The sequence below is a fragment of the Schistocerca gregaria genome, chromosome 4 (genome assembly GCF_023897955.1).
Source record: "Schistocerca gregaria isolate iqSchGreg1 chromosome 4, iqSchGreg1.2, whole genome shotgun sequence".
NCBI classification, from domain to species: domain Eukaryota; kingdom Metazoa; phylum Arthropoda; class Insecta; order Orthoptera; family Acrididae; genus Schistocerca; species Schistocerca gregaria.
Window position 1 is genome coordinate 193,832,166 of NC_064923.1, and position 13,612 is coordinate 193,845,777.

General features: G+C 43.6%; 1 protein-coding gene across 2 annotated transcripts in view; it reads left to right on the plus strand.

Annotated features, from left to right (window-relative positions):
* The window catches only part of LOC126267068 (muscle, skeletal receptor tyrosine protein kinase-like), a 590,423-nt gene that overhangs the window by 20,032 nt on the left and 556,779 nt on the right, over nucleotides 1-13,612 (plus strand). The window lies entirely within an intron of this gene.

The window sequence follows — 13,612 nt, forward strand, 5'->3', positions numbered from 1 at the left end:
AGTAATTTGCTGGGAAGTGGCGGTGCGGTCCCCTACGGCACTGTGTAGGATCCTACGGTCTTGGCGTGCATCCGTGCGTCGCTGCGGTCCGGTCCCAGGTCGACGGGCACGTGCACCTTCCGCCGACCACTGGCGACAACATCGATGTACTGTGGAGACCTCACGCCCCACGTGTTGAGCAATTCGGCGGTACGTCCACCCGGTCCACCCCGCCTTCCGCATGCCCACTATACGCCCTCGCTCAAAGTCCGTCAACTGCACATACGGTTCACGTCCACGCTGTCGCGGCATGCTACCAGTGTTAAAGACTGCGATGGAGCTCCGTATGCCACGGCAAACTGGCTGACACTGACGGCGGCGGTGCACAAATGCTGCGCAGCTAGCGCCATTCGACGGCCAACACCGCGGTTCCTGGTGTGTCCGCTGTGCCAAGCGTGTGATCATTGCTTGTACAGCCCTCTCGCAGTGTCCGGAGCAAGTATGGTGGGTCTGACACACCGGTGTCAATGTGTTCTTTTTTCCATTTCCAGGAGTGTATTTATTCGTTCGGAGTAAATTCTCATTGCTTTCCCACTGTTTAGCTGATAGATATCTGCCTTCAGCTGTCCAGTGTCCTCCAACGTCCTACTACTTCAATTTAACCATGTTAATTGATCTTCTCTTTCTGAGTTCTGTCAATACTGGTACGTCTGCCTAAATTTATTAATTTCAGAGTATAGAAGAGTGAAATCTGTAGTGGAAGACAAAGACGGGAATAAATCCAGCAAATAGTTGACGACATATGTTGCAAGTGCTTCTCTGAGATGAGGAGGTTGGCATAGGAGAGGAATTCGTGGCTGGCGGCATCAAACGAGTCAGAAGACCGATGACCCAAAAATAATCAAAAATATTTACAAAACCGTTAGCTTTTAACCATCAGTCCAAACGTGTTTCTAGAGCTAATGAACGAAATGTTCACGTACATGGATGGAAGGTTTTTGCATGTCACTGACTTTTATGTTTTTGCAACTTTGTCAATGGCTGGCGAGGAATCGTGGAGGATATCGACGCGCACCTCCCTGGTACTCCTCATTGCTCTCTAGGTTCTATAGCACGTTCACTTTATTCAGATCACAGCAGATGAACTGCTGCCTATATCCTTACCGTACGTCTCGTGCGGAAGTCTGATGGTTGCTTCGATCTCCAAACCCTGACGAATGGGTTCTACTTTATTAAGTCACACACTAGCTCTTTCATGGCTATGCACTGAACAATGTTGACTTAATGTTAGATTCATATAGAATTTTGTGTTGGATCTTTGTGAGACATTGAGAAGACCCTGTCGAACAGACGTAATAAATCAGCAGTACAACCAAAATATATTGAAGTGTTTATCGGCCCTACATTTCAATGCAGTTTACCTGTCTCAATCATTTCTTTCTGGATCTCCAAAAGATACTAATAATAATAACGATTAACTCTAGAAGTATTGATAAGTAAGGCCATGCATGGTATATATCGTGTTCAAGTCCTGTCTGTTGGCATACAAGGCAGTAAAAAGTATGGGTGTGAGCCAAACCTGGCAACAGGAGCATGGCATATTAAGGAATCATCCCGAGATTAATTTGACTTCCAGCGATTGAGCTTACGTACGGAGTCTTTAACCAGGTAGCCTCCATACTCGCCAACATCCAGTGTAATGCAGGACGCGATTCGTCGCTGAACACAATACGCCATCATTCTTCATCGGCCGATGCTCTCCGGGAATGGCAGTCCTCCAGACGCAGCCGTTTGTTATTTGGTGTTAATGACCACCTTATGCGTGGGACGGTAATTCCATAGTCTGGCTTCTGCTACACTCTCGGCAGTGGTGTCGTATGACACAGAATGGTGCGGAGAGTCCATTAACTTTTTCTCGGATGGCGAGCGCAGGCGCGAAGGAGTTACGATGTGCTTGCTGTGTTACTCCCCTTGTGGTCAGACCGGAACCTTGACCACAAGTGTGTGTGTGTGTGTGTGTGTGTGTGTGTGTGTGTGTTTGTGTGCCATCACGTTCTCAGGCAGTCCAACATTCGAATGCCCCACAAATCTTGTTGCTGGTGAACCGTACTGACATTAGATGAACAATTCTTAGCTCACAACAACACTTCCGTAATTTTTGAACAGTTTAATTAGCTATATTGGACTATTTCTTATAAGGCGACCAAGGACTTGCAAGATCACTTAAATGGAACCGATACTATCCTGAAAAGAAGATAAAGGATGAATAGCAGCAAAAGTAAAACGAAGGCAGTGGGATATAGTCGAATCATATCTGGCGATTCTGAGGGAATAGGGGTAAGGAAAGGGACAATTAATGTAGTTTGCTACTGGGCAGAAAAATAACAAGCAATGCCGAACATAAATGATCTTTTGGATAGGGTGGATAGCAATGTGCGGCTGTTTGGTGATGATGCTGTGGTGTACGGAAAGGTGTCGTCGTTGAGTGACTGTAGGAGGATACAAGACAACTTGGACAGGATTTGTGATTTGTGTAAAGAATGGCAGCTAACTCTAAACATAGATAAATGTAAATTGCTGCAGATGAATAGGAAAAAGAATCCTGTAATGTTTGAATACTCCATCAGTAATCTAGCGCTTGACACAGTCACGTCAATTAAATATTTGGGCGTAACACTGCAGAGCGATATGAAGTGGGACAACCATGTAACGGCAGTTGTGGGGAAGGCGGATAGTCGTCTTCGCTTCATTGGTAACATTTTGGGAAGATGTGGTTCATCTGTAAAGGAGACCGCTAATAAAACACTAATATGACCTATTCTTGAGTACTGCTCGAGCGTTTGGGATCCCTATCAGGTCAGATTGAGGGAGGACATAGAAGCAATTCAGAGGACGGCTGATAAATTTGTTACAGGTAGGATTGATAATCAGGCGAGTGTCACGTAAATGCTTCAGAAACTCGGGTGGGAGACTCTAGAGGAAAGCTACTGAGGAAATTTAGAGAACCAGCATTTGAGGCTGACTGGCGCCAAATTACATTTCGCGGAAAGACCACCAAGATAAGAGAAGAGAGATTAGGGCTCGTACAGAGGCATATATGCGGTCATTTTTCCCTCGTTCTGTTTGGGAGAGGAACAGGGAGAGAAGATGCTAGTTGAGGTACGAGGTACCCTCCGCCACGCACCGTACGGTGAATTGCGAAGTATATATGTAGATGAAGATGTAGATGTAGAAGTGGGGCGAATATAATATACGGACAAGTAATAACGAGAAAAGAGTATCTAAAAAAGTATGTATTTGCCTTTCATAGACGTATTTGGAAATGTATGTTAGCGAAAGTACCCAGCGAGTGACTGTAATGAACCTTGTTGTATGTAGCGCCGTTTTTGTGTTGTTATAGATGAGTATGCAAAACAACGAGAGAGATAATCCCTACAGCATTGCCAGCTGACTAAATTACGAATTGTGGAGACGTTTTGTATAGCTATTTGTTTACGTCGAAGTCGTTACTGAAGCACATCAGTAAGAGGTTTCTGGTTCGAAACCTGGTGGAGGAATAAATTTACGCCACGAATAGTTGGCCGGAATGAGGCGAGAGGAGTCAACGTAAATTCCCTAATCACGAGACAAATTCCAAACCTTTCCCCTGAACCTCACAGAGTGGGGGAATGTGACATTGTTGATGGTGATTCTTCCCTTAGAGGTTAAGTTCGGTGTCACAGCCAGTCCTAAGTTATGTGCTGCTACCCTTCTCCGTCCCAGAACTGGAACATGACACCCAACTACAAACACCGGGTCGGCGAAAGATGGATCGTATGGGTCTGTGGATTGTGTCAGACGAAACACTAGCGCAAGTCTGACTTGTCACTGTAGTGTGGACTGTGGAGGAAAAAAGATAGTTAACGGAATTACAACACTGTGTTTCGGGTTTCAATACTTTTCTATTCCTAGCTAGTTTTATGGCGCACAAACTTAATTTAAAAGTGTTGTATCCTATTTGAAAGTAAGTAATTTTACGCTCTTGTCTCTAGATACATCTCATATTATTCTCTGTACTGCAGGTTGTGACAATGTATAACCCAAGTAGTAATAATGAGGTTAACCTGGGCAATACCAACGCGTTTTCCTTAACGTGTGCTATCTATGTGGGGGGAGGGGGGAGTTCTGGGGAGGAGCGGAGGGTATTTTGTGCCCACCACGAATACCAAAAATACATTAAAAAAATACAAATTTCGTTAACTGTCGTTGACTTTTATTCACAATACATTTTTTAAAGATATATTAATTAGCAAGAAGTTTCCAGAACTTAGAGCCGACCGTTGTGACCGAGCGGTTCTAGGCGCTTCAGTTCGGAACCGCACTCCTGCTACTGTCGCAGGTTCGAAAAAAATGGCTCTGAGCACTATGGGACTTAACTTCTGAGGTCATCAGTCCCCTAGAACTTTGAACCCTTAAACCTACCTAACCTAAGGACTTCACACACATCCATGCCCCACGCAGGATTCGAACCTGCCACCGTAGCGGTCGCGCAGTTCCAGACTGTAGCGCCTAGAACCGCTCGGCCACTCTGGCCGGGCGCAGGTTCGAATCCTGCCTCGGGCATGGATCTGTGTGATGTCCTTAAGGTAGTTAGGTTTAAGTAGTTCTTAGTCTAGGGGACTGATGACCTCAGACGTTAAGTCCCATGGTGGTTAGAGTCATTTGAACATTTTTGAAACATAACTTAGAAATATGGATATGACACTTGTGGTAAATCACACCCAGTACTACTTAGTTAGTTACTTCCATATTTCGTACAGTAACATCACGCAGACAGTTCGTAGAGGTATGCGCTGTGTGTTGACGAGCATTGTCCTCTTGAAAAATGGCACCATGTACTATCGCAAGACACATAACTCATGAGGATACACTATGCTCCTGATGTATCTTTCGCTGTCATTTTTCACTCAAGCACTACTAGACTTGATGTGAAATCATACCCAATGGCCAGAAATAACACAACAGTGTCTCTCCAAAACATTGGAAGATGGGACCTCTTTCCAAGTCGGCACCCTTTTCCTCGGCGATGATCGTTCTAGGAACCTTAATTCATCCCTGACCTGAATGCGACAGCATTCATATGTCCCGGTCACGGCATCACTCCAGATGTTTGTGTTGTGTTGCTCATACAAGTCTACGCGTGGCAGGGTAAGTCCCCAACTGCTGCTAATCTCTGAGCAATCCGGGATCTTGCAGAGAATGCATTAGTTGTGCTCGGAGGGCCGCAAGTCCCATTCAGTCCAACATCGAGCCTTACAAATCTGGATATTGCACGATTCGACCAGTTGACCAAATGAAGGTCTACCTTGTGGCGCCTTTCAGACTCTACCAGGTGCTGAAAACACAGTCTCTCACAAGCATGTAGCATCTCCGTGTAGTTCGCACTGATCACTCATCTGATAATGTTCATGCCCTACCAGGCCTGATAACAACAGTAAACACAAACAATATCAATGTACTCTGGTGGCAGTTCTGTCACAGTGATCTACAACTCTAATCAATTACAAGGCCGCGGATGGTGCGTCCTTGTGCGAAGTTAGTATGACGTCTGATCATTCTTTTGGGTGCTTCACATTTTTGTCATACAATGTAAATTGGTATGAGACCGAGTTTTATAATTCTATTAACTAAGGTACACTGAAGCGCTCAAGAAAGTGGTAAGGTATGCATATTCAAATACCCGGCCTGGGTAGACTAGCGGTTATAGGCGCTACAGTCTGGAATCGCGCGACCGCTACGGCCGCAGGTTCGAATCCTGCCTCGGGCATGGATGTGTGTGATGTCCTTTTTTTTTTTTTTGGTCATCAGTCTACTGACTGGTTGGCTGCGGCCCGCCACGAATTCCTCCCCTGTGCTAACCTCTTCATCTCAGAGTATCACTTGCAACCTACATCCTCAATTATTTGCTTGACGTATTCCAATCTCTGTCTTCCTCTACAGTTTTTGCCCTCTACAGCACCCTCTAGTACCATGGAAGTCATTCCCTGATGTCTTAGCAGATGTCCTATCATCCTGTCCCTTCTCCTTATCAGTGTTTTCCACATATTCCTTTCCTCTCCTATTCTGCGTAGAACCTCCTCATTCCTTACCTTATCAGTCCACCTAATTTTCAACATTCCTCTATAGCACCACATCTCAAATGCTTCGATTCTCTTCTGTTCCGGTTTTCCCACAGTCCATGTTTCACTACCATACAATGCTGTACTCCAGACGTACATCCTCAGAAATTTCTTCCTCAAAATAAGGCCGGTATTTGATATTAGTAGACTTCTCTTGGCCAGAAATGCCTCTTTTGCCATAGCGAGTCTGCTTTTGATGTCCTCCTTGCTCCGTCCGTCATTGGTTATTTTACTGCCTAGGTACCAGAATTTCTTAACTTGAGTGACTTCGTGACCATCAATCCCGATGTTAAGTTTCTCGCTGTTCTCATTTCTACTACTTCTCATTACCTTCGTCTTTCTCCGATTTACTTTTAAACCATACTGTGTACTCATTAGACTGTTCATTCCGTTCAGCAAATCATTTAATTCTTCTTTACTTTCAGTCTGGATAGCAATGTCATCAGTGAATCGTGTCATTGATATCCTTTCACCTTGTATTTTAATTCCACTCCTGAACCTTTCTTTTATTTCCATCATTGCTTCCTCGATGTACAGATTGAATAGTAGGGGCGAAAGGCTACAGCCTTGTCTTACTCCCTTCTTAATACGAGCACTTCGTTCTTGATCGTCCACTCTTATTATTCCCTCTTGGTTGTTGTACATATTGTATATGACCAGTCTCTCCCTATAGCTTACCCATACTTTTTTCAGAATCTTGAACAGCTTGCACCATTTTATATTGTCGAATGCTTTTTCCAGGTCGACAAATCTTATGAACGTGTCTTGATTTTTCTTTAGCCTTGCTTCCATTATTAGTCGTAACGTCAGAATTGCCTCTCTCGTGCCTTTACTTTTCCTAAAGCCAAACTGATCGTCACCTAGCGCATTCTCAATTTTCTTTTCCATTCTTCTGTATATTATTCTTGTCCTTAGGTTAGTTCTAAGTTCTAGTTGACTGATATCCTCAGAAGTTAATTCCCATAGTCCTCAGGGTTATTTGAACCATTTTGAATCCATGGACCCTGCATTTCAGTTGATGGAGGCTCTGTATTGGTGTGGAGCGTGTGCTCCTGATATGTCTAGATACGACTCTGCCAGGTGACACGTACGTAAGCATCCTGTCTGATCACCTGCCTTCATTCACATCCATTGCACTTTCCGACGAACTTGGGCAATTCCAACAGGACAACGCGACTCTATGCACGTCCAGAATTGCTACAGAGTGGCGGTAGGGTCACTCTTCTGAGTTTAGATAGTTTCGCTATCCGCTAAACTCCCCAGACAAGAACATTATTCAACATATCTGGGATGCCTTGCAAGGTTCCATTTAGAAGAGATTTCCACCTCCTCGTACTCTTGCGGATTTATGGACAGCCCTGTAGCATTCATAGTGTCAGATTCATCCAGCACTACTTCAGACATTAGTCGAGTCCATGCCATGTTATGTTCCAGCACTTCTGCGTGCTGGCAGGAGCCCTACACGACATTAGGCAGGTGTACTAATTTGCCGGCCGCGGTGGCCGTGCGGTTCTGGCGCTGCAGTCCGGAACCGCTGGGCTGTTACGGTCGCCGGTTCGAATCCTGCCTCGGGCATGGGTGTGTGTGATGTCCTTAGGTTAGATAGATTTAAGTAGTTCTAAGTTCTAGGGGACTTATGACCTAAGACGTTGAGTCCCATAGTGCTCAGAGCCATTTTGTTGTACCAATTTCTTTGGCTCTCTAGTGTGTAAGAGGCTATCGCATGTGATCATTGAGATGACAAATGAGATTCTGAACTAATTACACTGTAGCTACGGTCTGAGAATTGTACTCATTCCCCGGAGCTCCTCAAACCACAAACAGTCATCTGGAACCCATGAGACATATTCCGAGCGGAAGTAGTGATGGCGGCAAATGAAGGCCGCTCAGTTGTTCAGTGACGGCTGTCGACAGTGTTGATGGAACGGCTGCTGCACACCAGGTCCGAACCCACCGCGTTCCTCCGAGTGGCGACATCTGGAGGCGGGGAACAGGTTCCCTGCGCTACCGGGTCACTGCGTTCACTTCTCAAGGACGCGACCCGCGAGACCGCAGGACGCCGTTTAGCGAGTACAAATTACAGCCCTTGTAACTCTTGTTTAGAGCCGCGCTGTGTCATTACGGGCCCGGGAGAAATTCGCTTTGTAATGGACGTTGGCAGGCAGTTTACCACCGGTTCTGGAGACAAAACTCTGGGAGTGAACGCGGAACCGGTGAGGGCATTATGGCTTAGCTTTTGATTACGTGACTCATGAAAATAAATAATGTAGAAGAGTTGACACAAAATTTTCCTATTTTCCCTCTTTTTCTCCACGAGTGTATCAGCGTATTTGTATGAGTGTATGAGTGTATCAGTTTCCATTGTCCATCACAATGCAGTAAGTCCATCACAATGCAGTAAGCATTCTGATGTTGAGCACGGTGTACAACAAATATTTATTTCGCCCCAATTTCTTTTTCAAAAGTACATTAACAAAATTTCACTTCACAGTGTCACAAAATCCGAATCTGATTTATTGTATAATTGTGGGAATAACATATTGTACCATTCCGCTTAATGATAGTGCACATGAAATATTTGAAATATCAATATGGTTCGAGGCAAATAGATTACCAAGCACCAGATGTAACTCCCTCGTTTTAGTCAACCGTGATACTCGGCTTTGTTGCCTTTCGAAAGGACATGAGAGTGTCTGCAAGGGTTGCATGTACGAAGAAAGTTTACTGTTGACATGTTCATTGATTCGGTAACTACCAAATAAAGCCGTTCCTACGTTAGATCTCCTGCATTCATAGTTACTATGGACTATGGCTGGCAGCCCTGCACCAGGTGACACGCGCGAGTTTTTGTGCTCCCTTAGAGATAAGTTATTTATGTTACGTTAACAGTGAGTTTAGTTCAGATAACTCCTTAAATACTTAAATTAGTGTGTTTTTTTTAAATTTACCACTAAAAGTTTTACTTTCCTTTGTGTATTATTACGCAAGATATGAGAAGATTATAACGTCAGGTTGAGGTGGTGTTCTTGTTTAATTTGCCCCATTAAAATCTTAAAATCTCGCTTAACTGTTCTTTTTTCTTTTTTTCTTTCCATCATTTTAATTATTCCTTCATTATTTAGTTTGCGTTTCTAAATCGTTGCCTAAATTTTAAGTCGTTTCTTCAGAAACTTTATACTAGAAGTATGTTTGTATACAGCTTGCTACATTGAAGTTATATTTTATTGTGAATAAATTAATTGATAGATACAGCACTTACATGAGTCCTGAGTTCGATTTTTAAGCGGAAATAATCGAAGAATTACGTTATGTCATACACCTGAAGTGCTAACTTGTGGGCACAATTTTTGAGCCACATAACGAAGATTAGTGTAAAATGAGTTTCGTAAAGGAAATCTATTTTTAATTGTTTAATCTGTGTTGTTATACATGATGTGATAAATGTAGCTGTTGCTGTACAGTAGCCGGACAAAGAGAAATGCTGAACAGGAGGCTAAGATTTGTGCCCTTCAGACTGATTTAGATTACGTGAAATTTGAAATTTGCGCAAGACAGGTTGAGAGGTAAGAGATTGCCGGAACTGGGTAAAGGTAACAAGTAATTAAACAATGGGTGGGTGGAAATAGCTCTTCAACTTCTTCGTTTACGTTTACCGATACAATATCCAATAAGTTTGACTTGCCACCTGAAGCAAAAGGATAAGACCCTCATCCAAATGTAGGGTGCAGATGACTTCCAGCAAGGAAACGAAGTGTAGGTCGGTACCAAAAGAGGGTATGAAGAAATGAGTGTTGTTGCTAAGTAGTTGCCATGGGAGGTTGGTTGGTTGGTTTGGGGAATACCAGACAGCGAGGTCATCGGTCTCATCAGATTATGGTAGGAAGGGGAAGGAAGTCGGCCGTGTCCTTTGAAAGGAACCATTCCGGCATTTGCCAGGAGCGATTTAGGGAAATCACGGAAAACCTAAATCAGGATGGCCGGACGCGGGATTGAACCGTCGTCCTCCCGAATGCGAGTGCAGTGTCTAACCACTGCGCCACCTAGCTCGGTAGCCATGGGACGATTCTAGGTGAGGTGCTTCAGGACAAATCAGAAACAGGGTACCATGACACAAGTATTGTGAAACCAAGTGCTGGCCTTAGCCAGGTGGCAGCGGACATAGGGAGTTTGTGTAAAGATTTTTTGCAAAGAGGGTCATACTAGGTAGAGCAGGGGCCTAGCTAAAGAGAGAGATTACAGAGTTAGGAGTGACCTGGACGGAACAGCAGAGACATTTCGATGCACGAGTGACCAGTCCTGAGTTAACACTGCTGCGAACCTTGTGAACACTGAGATGAGCAGGCTGCTGCTCACTGAAATGAAATCTGATTTGAGCGCAGTGTCTGTTGCTACAACTAGGAGATGGGAATGTAAGTTCAATAAGAGAGAGCGAGATAGGTAGGGTGGTTGTGCGTGTTACAGTAAAAGTATGGAAGCAACCGTCACACAAAGCAACATCCAGTGGTTGCTGATGTCAGAGCTTCAATCTGTAAAAGTGGAACCTATATACGATCGCTTTGTTGTCTGTCCGTCTGCCTGCATTCCAGGCAGGGATTCGAACCCAGGTCTCCCGCCCACTAGGCAGATGTGTTAATCACCGCACCACCCTGGCACTGCAGCTAACACACCTGCACAGATTATTCTGGTGCAACTCCCTCCCTCCTTTGGCCTGTAACCATTATCATAGATAAAGTAGCAACTTCATATGTCTCAGGAACATATAATTTATGTAATTTGAGCACACGCGAAATTATTCCCATTTATTTCAGGGTTAAGGCGCTCTTTCTATCTTTGATAGCAGTTCAAATACTGACAGGAATTAAGAAGGGCTGAGGCGTGAAATGGAGTTTATATAGGAAGACAGACGTGGTAGGGTAATCACTGCAGGTGTGTTAACTGCAGTACCATGGTGATGCAATGGTTAGCGCTTTTGCGTAGTGACAAGGAGACTTAGGTTTGAATCTTTCTTTGATGCAAATATTAATTCACTACTTCAGCCTATATTCATTAGAAGTACATAAATTAAATGGGATGGCTGTGAGTGATGAGTCACAGGTAGCAAACATGTTTAATAATAATTTCTTAAATGCAGTACAAAATACATTGACAAACAGAGAATAATCGGAGCAGTAAGTGGAAAAGCAACCCTCATAAAATTAATCATATGAATGTACCACCATCCTCTCCGTCTGAAATTAGGAAAATTAAATATTCTCTCAAAAAGAAAAGCTCATCTGGATTTGATGGTGTTCCCATCAGAATACTGAAGAAATACGTAATGCATCACTAGCTCAAGATATACCCTCTCAAGATACCTGTCTATAAGAAAAGTAATAAGATAGTCGTCGATAGCTAGCGACCAGTTTCGCAATTGACATCGTTTTCTAAAATTTTTGAGAAGGTGGCGTATTCTAGAATAGTATCCCAGCTGAAAAACAATAATACCTTCAGTAACTCACAGTCTAGATATCAGAACAGTTGCTTTACTGAGAACGCTATTTACATGTTCACTCACCAAATTTACGAACACTATAATAAAATAAGGCTAGTTTGATTATACTAATCAAAATATTCTTCAAGATAAGCTGAGGTTTGTTGGTGTGGCCAACCATTGGATGAAGTCATATCTAACCAAAAGAGTGCAGGAACTTGAACTTAGTAATTTAACCAGTGTAATCAGGGGAGATATTTTTAACTGGGGAGAAATAACGTATTGGGTACCCCAGGGCTCAAGCCTAGGTCCACTATTGTTCCTCAAACATGTAAAGGATCGGTTGTCTAACACACAAGAAGCAGGAATGTTTCTTTCGGTGGATGACAATAGTATTGGTATAAATCCAAGTATACACACAGCAAAAGAACAACTGCTAAATAATATTCTTAAAAGTACCATTGACACTTGATTTACAAAGATAACGTTTTTAAGTAACTGAAGCCTGTTATTGTTATTATATCACCTGTGATTCATCAAATGTCCTGCAGATGCATATGTGAATTTCTTGTTGACACCTTTTCATAGTGCATACATAATCACAATAGTTTTCACAAGGATACTGAAAATGAGGATGATATGAAAGAGGAAGCATTTGTTCCAGCACTTGTGATTGTAATAGGATCTACAGGATGATTCTGCTAAATGGGCACATACTGCAGGAAACGACTGCTGAGAGGGAAGGGAGCGAGGAAGTTCACATGGATGGACAGCTGCTAATGTGTGCCAAGCCATGAATAATCTTTGTAAGTACTAATGAGTGAAAGAATACACGAGAATACACAAGGAAAGTAGGAATATTCTGTCTTTACTAAAATTGCAGCTCCACACTCAAAGATACTAATGTTATGCATGACGGGTCACGACAAGCCAACATGGTCTTTACATATGAACAGGCAAATGCATTTAATGGGCGGGCGATAGCATGACTTAGTGGGGAACGTATCCCCACCGATAGCAGTCGTACCGAAATCTGCCTTTTTTGGCATAGGCGTGAAACAGGCTCTTCTACGGGAATGGGTAACCATGAAAAGCGGATACACCTGGTACCTACAATTTCCTTGGAGGAACTGGTGATGAACACTGTAGAATATGACCTATGTATCACCACCAGTGTTGCGTAGGGCAGACGACCTTAAGGAACATTCTCCACAACAAGTGTACTAACCATATCACTTATGATGAGCGCAAGCCTTATAACCTCGAGGACTTCCTTCCATGGCGATGTTTTTTCCCACAGACCGCTGTGGTGCTGTGTTATCTCTCATCCATCCCCCTGATTAGGGGGAGCATCGCCACCCTTCACAACACTAACTTTGGGCTGCAGACAATCCCCATGGTATGGTGGCGGGGAAAAATCAGCACCATTTCAGCCTTAATTCAACACTTCACAGACGAGACGTATCTGCAGTAACAGCTTCCTCTACTGCAGTACGTGGCTTTGCCATCCGAAGGGTAAAATAGCTACTATATATATGGTGCTCCAGCTCACTTCGGCATTCTATGGAGACATCTTGCAAGGCCGATGGATCGCACTATATGCTGCAGCCGCATAGGCAGCCTTTTTGCGATCCTCAAACCTTGAATGTGTTGGATAGAACAACACGTTCATGCTGCCTGTGGCGCCATTCATTAGCAGGGTTTCACATTTGAAAAAGGCCCGTGTGGGCCAGTTTAAACACACAGCATATCGTGCTCTACATTGTACTGTACAGGCATGAGAAATTAAAAAATACCCAGTAGCATAAAGACCACGAATTTCTGGCCACGTGTGCATATGAACTTTAACGCATTGATTCTCTGGACGAAGACACGGATCTACCACTGACAAGAATACAATACAATAAAATCGTCTCAGGGACCCCGCAATTTGATCCTGTTTAGCAGCATCATCCTATATACTTGGAGCGTTTAAAAATTTATTCAGTCTTTGGCGCTAGAATAA